The sequence below is a fragment of the Cavia porcellus genome, unplaced genomic scaffold (assembly GCF_034190915.1).
Source record: "Cavia porcellus strain 051 isolate PalLab524CR breed Dunkin Hartley unplaced genomic scaffold, mCavPor4.1 scaffold_12, whole genome shotgun sequence".
Taxonomy (NCBI): Eukaryota; Metazoa; Chordata; class Mammalia; order Rodentia; family Caviidae; genus Cavia; species Cavia porcellus.
This window is the reverse complement of record NW_026947495.1, coordinates 41933372-41943152: the sequence shown is the minus strand read 5'-3', so window position 1 is coordinate 41943152 and position 9781 is coordinate 41933372. Positions and strand designations below refer to the sequence as shown.

Here is a 9781-nt window from a genome sequence, read left to right as displayed (position 1 = left end):
AGATATAAATTTCAAAGCTAGACAACCTGAGATCTTCATTATCTATCATATTGTCACTTGTTTTCTTCCAAATAGTTGTCCATGTCTTCACATACAGAGATTTCATATAAAACAACATAGTATAAAACTGATCCGAACAGAATGAGGAAGGAGTTGTAGGTCTTCAAAACCAGACAACAGGGAAGTCACCAATATCTGTTGTAGAGTCTCTCATTCTCTTCAAAATAGCTGTCCATATTTTCATGTATATTGAAGTTCAACAAAACAAAACAGGCAAAGTGGGGAGGGGTTGCTTGATTTCTCGGTACTCTGGGTCCCAGCATGGCGTGGGTCCAGGAAACACTGGTGGCTCCCGTCCTGGGCCACTGGAGCCTGCCATGCTCACAGCTGCTCACCAGGCCACGTTCACAGCCGCTCACCAGGGTGAAGAGGGGATACTTCAAGCTGTTTCTTTCTAAGGAATTGACCATCTCACTGCCCAAGTTCTGAAATGGCCAACAGACCATAGAAAGACATTTCTTTAGGCTCCTGCTTGAAACCAACAGTGTCAGGAAGCTGCTGGCTGTGATTCAGAGCTAGGATTATATTTATCTTCATAAACAAAAAGTAGGACAGTGAAACCATTGGTGATTCATAATTGTTAAGATTTGTTGTTATTGCCATTATTATTGTTGCTGTATTGCTGCTGGCATTTTTCAAAGTGTCAAAATTTATTTTTTTTATTTTTTTAAATTTTATTTAAAAGGAAAAAGAGAAAAAACAAAACAAAGCGGTGTAAGGGTACAAGTAATACAGAACTACAAAAAAAAAAAAAACAGTAAGAAATCACCAGTAAATAGATTACACATTATCGTCTTAGAGATAGTTGCTCAAGTCACAGTATCAAAGCACACAGAGTGGACATTCAAACCGTGAGACTGCAAACAGTTGTGTTCAATGATCCAAACAAAAACATTAATATGGTCAGCTATTTAACACCCCTAAACACAAAGTGTCAAAATTTATTAACTATTATTTCTGATTGTGAATAAAAACACGTAAAACCCAGATTTTTCTTTGCATTTACACACTAATGATCCCAAAGATATTCACAAGGCTTCTTATTGCCATCTAAAAGTGCTATGTGACAGACAGTGAGCATGCAAGTACATCAGGCTGACTCAAATCAGCAGTAGTATTTGGAACTAGAGAGCTTGTAAGTGAAATATGGGACTGGAACACAATTGAAATTCATAGGGCTTTGTCAAAACACAGTAGTATTTATATCAAAATGCCCTGGTGGAAGAGGTATTATTTAGTGTCATGAGTAATAAATAATGAGGTGAAACAAAATGGGAAAATGTAAGGAGCCCATTTGACTTCCTGGCGGAGATCCATTTAACAGTAAGATATATATATATATATATATTTTTTTTTTTTTTTAATTGGTACCAGGGATTGAACTCATGACTGCCTGCTTGCAAGGCAGGTGCTTATGCCGCTGAGCTAAATCCCCAGCCCTAGTAAGGTATGTTTTGCCAAGAAAAAGAAATCCAGATCAATTAAGCCCTAGACAATGCACTAGATAATGTACAGCAAAATCCTTCCTGGACAACAGGGAATTGAAAGACTACCCAAACTCAAAACACCCTCAGGGTTCTAAGACCCCATTCAACATCCTAGGACCTAAGACTTCTAAAGAAATTATCTTTTCACGTATACATTTCAGTGCAGGAAGCAGTTAAATCCAAAAACATTCATGAATTAACCATTAAATTACTATGACATACAGTGAAGGTGGATGTGATAGGAAGCATCTAAGTAATTTAGGCTGAGTAGGCAGCCTGTAATGAATCTCTGAGTCTCGGCATTGTTAGACCCCACCTCAGTTCTCTCTGACTTTTTCTCTAGCTTTCCATAGTTTGATACATAAGCTGTTTCAGGCTTGCTTTGATTGTTAGGCAAATAGATTGCTTGTGGTGGATGAACCAATGGGCAGTTTGTAACACCCAGCTGAACTGAATTAGTGTGGTGCCGGGTGTGGAAGGCTCACCTGAGGACTGTTGCCAACAGCATAAAAAGGAAAATTGGAGAGGAAGAAGTGATACTTCTCCTACACTGGCTTGCCACTGGCTTTCCTGATACGAATTCGACTGTTCTTATCATTGGAGGAGCTCAGGTCCTGGCTGTCGTTCTTTTGAGGGGAGCTCTGGTCCTTACCTTGAGCATCACTTCCAGGCTCCAGTGCAGATCCCTCAGTCTGATGGCACAGATCGTGGTCATTGGTGTTAGATACACTTGACTTATTCCTTCAGCAAAAGCTTTTTCAGGATTGGACCCTATTTTGTCTTACTCTCCAAGTATATCTTCTCTTTCTAATTTCATTTCTGCTCTAAGCTTACCTGGGCACTGAAGAAACACTATGATGATCCCAGCAAGCTCAAGATCTTTTATATCATCAGATCATACCATGCCTCTCCATTCTTGCAAGACTGATCTTAATTTCAAATCATCCTTTTCTCAAATTCACCTTTCAATTTGTTGCTTTCTTCTTATTTGGAGACATGGAAAGCATCTTTTTAATGATACCTGATCTGTCTTGGCTGTGTAGAGTGTGACTGCCAAATTAGCATGTAGTTTACAGCACAGACATTTCCAAAGAGTATGTCACACACAAATGGAGAGTTAGATGGGAGGAAAGCATTACCCAAATAAAGTAACTTAACTTGGGTCTAAAAATTCTGTTATGAAACTGAGCTTAATATAAATCAGATATATCTAAAGTATAGGTGCGCAAGTAGAAAAAATGCAAATGACCACTTACTAGAGTGTTTAGCAGAATGTTAATAAACAGGACTGGTAGAGATGAGGAAACACATATGAATAATGGATTTAGAAAGCGTACATATTTTAGAGAAAATAATTTGGCAATATCTATTGAAATGTTAAGGGCTTATACCTTTGACCCAATAATCTCAATTCAGCAAATTTGATTGTTTCATCTGTGTTAAGAACTGAAGGACTAGAAGTATAGCTCAGTGGTAGAGCGCTTGTCTATCATGAACAAGGCTCTAGGGTCTATACTCAATACTACAAAAATAAGCATAAAAACAGGAACTAGGAAAAACCACTTCGAGCAATACACTCAGATACAGGCCTTCAGGTAGAAATTTTCAGGAAGGAAATGGACAAATTAATCAAGTCGTCAAAAAGATTAATATTATTAAACTACAACTGTGATGTAAGTTATAAAGAAAGGCTCGTGATACAAGCGTTTGAGGAACCTAATGAAATCTCAGGATCAGGAAACATCCATATGAGAAAGTGGCTTCCAAGAATGGGGAAGCTTTCTTGGATGCATAAGGAGTGAAGCCCTTCTGCACAGGGAGAACAGCATATGTGAGCCTTTCCACAACCTGTTCACTGCTCTCCACATCTACCAGTGGTACAACAAGCCAAGCTTGTTCCTATGTTAGAGTATCTGCATTCCCAGTTCCCTTTGGCTGAAAGCTCCTCGCACATGTTTACCTTTTCATAAATCCCAATAACATCCCATTACTCTGCCCATCCAATAGGGAAGTTTATACTCACTTTATATCAGCTTCATTTCATTCTCAGCATTTTGTGAACAATGATCAATAGCTGGTATTTGTATTGCTTATTTTTGCGTTTGCTTTTGTATGTTTCTTCCACTCCATCCTACTTAGAAGAAAGAGCCATTTGCAGCAAAAAATATGCCTGCCTTTTCACTGATGTAACTGGAGCCTCCAACTAAATAGAAAAATTCTGCTCATTGAAGAACATGGGGAAATGAGGAGATTGGTGTGGCTGAAACGGAGAAAGTAGGGAAGAGTAAGATGGAAACTTCGGTAGAGTGGGTAAGTGTGGGGACGAGACCCAGGAAGCAATTACAGCAGTAAGAGGTGGTAACTAGCACAAACTAGCTGGATAGCATTGAAGAGAGCAAATGGGTGTACTAGACAAGTGTTTACGAGGTAAAACTACAAGGTAGAGCACCTGCCTAGCATATATGAAGCCATGGGTTTCATCCATAGTACCTGGGGGGAAAAGCTGTTTATAAAAACCTAACCAATGTAAAAACCAAAATGTATAAAATAATCACTTTCGCAAGTATGTCAGGCAAACAGGTCAAGAAAGTTCAACTGGCATATTCATTAATTGGAATCTAAAGTAGTGTGTCTGACTAGTAAGACACAGTGGCACATGTCTGTAATGCCAGCACTCAAGGAGGCTGAGGCAAGAGGGCTGCAAGCTCAAATTCAGCTTGGGTAACTTAATGACTTAAGGAGACCCTGTCTCAAAATTTAAGAATAAAAAATAGGGTTAGGATGTAGCTCAGTGTAAAATCCCTGGGTGCAATCTCCAATACTGCTCAAAAAACAAAACCATAAAAGCCCCAGTACCTATTAACTTGGATCACTCCCTGTAAAACAAAAAGCAAGAAGGAATTTTAAAGGTAGAGAAATATAAAAGGATTTTTTATTTGTAGATAAGTCACTAGATTCCATTTGTTCTGTCATAGGTTATTTACACAATGGATATAATATAATTTGTGATCATAATGTATGAAGGATCAGAGAAACACATGAAAAGAGTAACAAGAGCAAATACTGATTTCTGATAATACATGACACTTAAGAACAGTTTTCAACATGAGAATATACTTATTTTTTAAAGCATCTTTTCTAGACTTGTAGATTTAATAACCAAATTCAGTAGTATAGCTGGATATAAAATTGACACTCAAAAATCAATAGCATTCCCGTACACAAACAACAAACTCACTGAGAGAAAAATTAGGGAAACCGCAGTCTTCATGATAGCATCCAAAAGAATGAAATACTCAGTAATCAATCTAACAAAAGAAGTTAAAGATCTATAAACTGAAAATTATGATACTCTCAAAAAGGAGATTGAGGAGATTGAAGAAAAAATGGAAAGACATCCCTTGCTCATGGATAGCAAGAAACAACATAATAAAAATGGCCACACTCTAAAAATTGTTGTACAGATTTAACGTAACTCCAAACAAAATGCCGTTAACATGGGCTGGGGATACAGCTCAGTGGCACAGCTCCTGCCTGGCAATTCTGAAGTTGTGAGTTTGATTCCTGATCCAAAAAACAAACAAACAAACAAAAATACCATTAGTATGTCTCACAGTACCAGAGAAAACATTCCTAAAATTCACTTGGAATCAGAAGAGACCTAGAATAGCAAAACAGTTCTCAGCAACAATGAAAAGACAGGAAACATTGCAATTTTTGACTTGAAATTATACTCCAAAGCTACTATGTCAAAAACAAAATAGTACTTTACTGGCAACAAAACAAAACAAAAAAACCAGAACTGAGGATCGATCGAACAGATTAGAAGATGCAGAAACAACTTCAAACATACTTGGCCAGAGCCACCTTATCTTTGACAAAGAAGTCAAACATGTTCACTTGAAGAAAGATAATCTCTTTAATAAATGGTACTGGAAAAACAGGCTTTCCATATGCTAAAGATAAAAACAAGAACCTTGTCTATCACCACACACTAAAAATTGAAATGGATCAAATACCTATTAAAACAAATGTAAATAAATACATGAAAAAAATGTTCAACATTATTGGTTATTAGACAGATGCAAATTAAAACAACACTAAGATTCCATTTCACTCCAGAAAAAAATAGTTATTATCAAGAAACCAAACAATAACAAACACTGACAACACGGGGAGAAAGAAACCCTTTTCTACTGTTGGTGCAATCACTGTGGAAATCAGTATGGAAATTCTAGAATTAGGAGTCCCATTTGACAGCTATTCATCTTCTGACTATCTTTCTGGAAGAATTAAAATCATCACACACAGTGATATATGTCACCCATGTTTACAACAACACAGTTCACAATAGCTAAATCATAGAAACAACCCAAATGCCCATCAACTGAGGAGTGGATGAAGAAATGTACATTTTTTTATATAATGGAGTACTAGTAGGCCATTAAGGATAAATCCGAGGCATTTTTTAGGCAAATGGATGCAATTTGAGCCCACACTCTTAAGTGAAATAAATTGGACTCATATGTGTAGACAGCACATTGTCTTCTTGATGTGAGAAACTGAAAGAGTAAATAAGTACCAAAAATGTACAATAGAGATTGTGAAATGGGACAAAGTTGTTTAAAAGGAAAGAAGAACTAGGCTGGGTGAAAGGGGAAGGGAAGGAAGGGAAAAAGTAAAAAAAAAAAAATTATTTTAAAAAAATATAAGGGCTGGGGTCACAGGTCAGTGGCACAGCTCCTGCCTGACAAACACAAGGTAATGAGTTTGCCCCCCAATGCCTCTCAAGAAAATAAAAATAAAAGTAAAAAATTTTTAAAAAGATAAAATGGAAACAAAACTTTGTAAATAGGGAAGGAAAATGCATTGAAGAGAGAAGAGGGCTTGGAGAAAAGTAGAGAAATCATATATCATGTACAAATACAAATTTCCTATGATGAATATGAATATCATGCGTATCTTAAATGTACCAATAAACTTAATGATATAGAAAGGTGTCTTTTCTGCTTTAGCTCTTGCAAGCCAAACTATTTCAAACATAAATTCTCAAATGTACTTTTGTGAAATGTTTAGAAACTCAACACTAAGCTTGATTTTAAATATAAGCATTGCCCTTTGTCTAAGCAAGTTACTGAGCAGAAATAATAAACTTTTTTTTTTACTTGAAATCCTGTCTGTAGACAGTGTCTTCCTAATTGTTTCAAAGGTCTTAGGTGCTATTAAAAAATATCTCAGTTTGATGGTTTCACAACCTACTTTAATTTCAGAATTAAAATCTTTTTTCTTTGGAAACTCATCTCTAGGATAAACAAGGCATGGCATAAACAATAAAGAAAACTAAAAAAGTTTTAAGGGGCTGGGGATTTAGCTCAGCGGCATAAGCAACTGCTTTGTAAGCAGGCGGTCGTGAGTTTGATCCCCGGTACCAATAAAAAAAAAAGTTTTAAAAGATTTTATTATCTCTCTTTTTGAAAAAAAAAAAAAAAATCTCTGAGTGAGTTTCGCTGTCCTAAATCAATTAAGATAGTCAGCTCTAGTTTGAAGTTTGAAGTCCTACAGGACTCAGGGACAGTTCTGTCCTCTGTGAATGCAAATGTAGGCTTCAGTATTCCCAAGCTGAATAATTGCCCCAAAGAGTTCTCCTGGAGAGAATCCCCCCAAAAAGCCAGGTGTAGTGGCCCACACCTGTAATCCCAGCACTCAGGAGGGTGAAGCAGGAGGATTGTTGAGAGTTAGAGACCAACCTGGGCTACAAATTGAGCTAAAAGCCAGCCTGAACTGCATAGAGACTCTGTCTCAAAAAAACAAAGCAAAACAAAACAACCCACCAAGGAAAGATTGCTTCACATTTTCAGAGTCTGTCTTGTCTAGGCCCAGTTATCTGACCTCTCCTAGACTTTTTCCACCTTTTTCATCTCCCCATTCTCACTATTGTTATTGGATTCTGTAGTTAGATTTTTTTTCCAGGGCCTTGAGGTTCTGAACAAATTATTGGTTAAGACTTGAAAATGGTGACAAGGTTCTGTATCTATTAAAGATAGGAAAGGTAGTATACTGTAGAGTGAGAGCTGGCTATTGAGGGAGTTCAGAGTGGCAGAGGTCTTTTATATCCCTTGTTCTTCAGGCCATTCTATCAAAAATATGCTTGATATCTTGCCAGAAGAATTGAAGATAGCTCTTTCTGATTGGTCCCAGGTGCAGGACTCGAAAACTGTTCTGTCCATGTGTGCTGGAGCTCTGTGACTGACGAGTCATGACTATTTGCTCAACTAGCTGGTCACATTAATCTGCTGCCTCACTATGGATCCCAGAACTTTACTATCATTAAAAAAAAAAAAAAAAAAAAAACTAACAAAAACACTGAAGGTGTAAAGAATTGGAGAACCCGGGCCATCAATGGCAGGGGGACAGGCAGACCCCAACCTTTTCCCGTGAGTCAGTGCCATTTGAAGACTGTGGGGGAAGAGAAGCAGGACTCACCAAGAAGCAAGCCCTTCCTGCGAATCACCGCTATGCGCAGACCGCCAGCAGTGAAGGGAGATCTAGACCCCAGTCCCTTCCAGTGCATGGGCTGGGAAGCAAGCAGAGCCAATCCGCACCCCTACCCCACCCCATAAGCTACTGGCCGATCTGGAGAAACACAGGCTGCAATGATAGCTATTCAGGTCAAATGCAATTTGATGCTTGTGCTGTTTGGTGTTTCACTGACTTTGCAGGTCTAGACCCAGTGGTCTGATCATCTATTCAGAGACAACAGTACACAGTGTGACATCTATGGGAATCTCCTGAAGGTGGTAGCCATTGTTAATTTCTTATTACCTTGTTTTGAAGTCCTGTATCATTTTCATTGGTTTGATGGGTTGGGTATTATTCTGTTTTTTTTGTGTGTGTGTGTTTGATTTTGTTATCTCTGATAGTATGGGCAGCTATTTCAAAGATACAAGATATATCATGGTACCTATTTTATATTTACTATTGTCTTGTCTTGAAGTCCTTTATTGCAGTCATTGTTTTATTTTTATTGGTTCTATTTTGTTTGGTTTTTATTATGTCTGAAGGTATCTGCAGCTATTTGGAAGACAGCAAAAGGCATTATGGTAACCATTGTTGATTCCATATTGTTTTGAAGTCCTATGTCACTTGCACTGGTATGTTTTGATTGGCTTTATTCTGTTTTATTTTGCTTGGTTTTATTCTCTTTAAAATAAAATAAAATTTAAAAAACAATTGGAGAACTTTAATGTCTTTCTTGTTTATTACCACTCTTGGAACTGAGAATTATTTCTAGAGGACCCCATTCTGTAAAGATAAACCCTGGTAAAAACAATTGTCACTCGTTATCATATTAATATGGCACCACTCTTTCATATTTGCATTTTAAAAGGAACTTTCTTGAGATAAAATCTTATCATAAGAGCATGCTTGTCAGCCAAAGAGGAAGATGGCTTATGATTCAGAAATGTGGGTCTCATTAATAGTTGATGAATAGCAATATGAAATCAGGAAAAGACACATTATTTTTGTTATAAACACTAACCAGCCTGGGAAATTCTAGTATATTCTAAGGTGAGCTACCTAGCCTGCATTTTATCCTTTTTCCATTTGGGTTTCATGTTTGATTCCTACTAATTACTTAACCAACAGCTGTTAAGGAAAACTAGTTATAATTTATCAATGATAATAAAAATTGATGCTAAAAATCTGACATGGAAAATAAATGGTCCTCCAAGGGACCCATCAAATTCTTCTATCTGCAACTATGACTTATTTCCTGGATTCTACATGTATTACAGTTAGATGTCATTGGTGACTTAGATCATAGACACAATAGAAACACCAAATTGATTTTTTTCTGAAAGAAAAGCCTAAGGCATTCCCTCATGTTCATGTTACTTGTTCATTATAATTCAGGATAGTCACAATTCTGTCCTGAAGATCCATAAAATCTCTATGTTCTGGCTCCATATTTACAACTAATAATTCCAACTCATCCATCTTTCAAGAAGCAGATTGTGATTCAGTTAATGTAGGGTGGAGTAGACTGCCTAGTAATAAAGCCGGTCCTCAAACCACAAATGGAACAGCAAGGCCATACAGCATCTACCTCTTATATGCAGATAATAGCAGTCATCGTTACTATACAGGCAAATGTGTGAGTAATAAGTGAGAAAATATTTGGAAAGTAAAGAACTTATGTAAATCAAAAAGTTTATTACTTAAGATATTAGTAC

General features: G+C 37.1%; 1 non-coding gene across 1 annotated transcript; it reads right to left on the bottom strand.

The window, feature by feature from the left end:
* Positions 1–442: 442 nt before the first annotated feature.
* Positions 443–579, bottom strand: LOC111754177 (small nucleolar RNA SNORA2/SNORA34 family). Its single transcript, XR_002788892.1, has one exon. It is a non-coding gene; the product is annotated as a small nucleolar RNA SNORA2/SNORA34 family (small nucleolar RNA).
* Between the last annotated feature and the right edge of the window lie 9202 nt (positions 580–9781).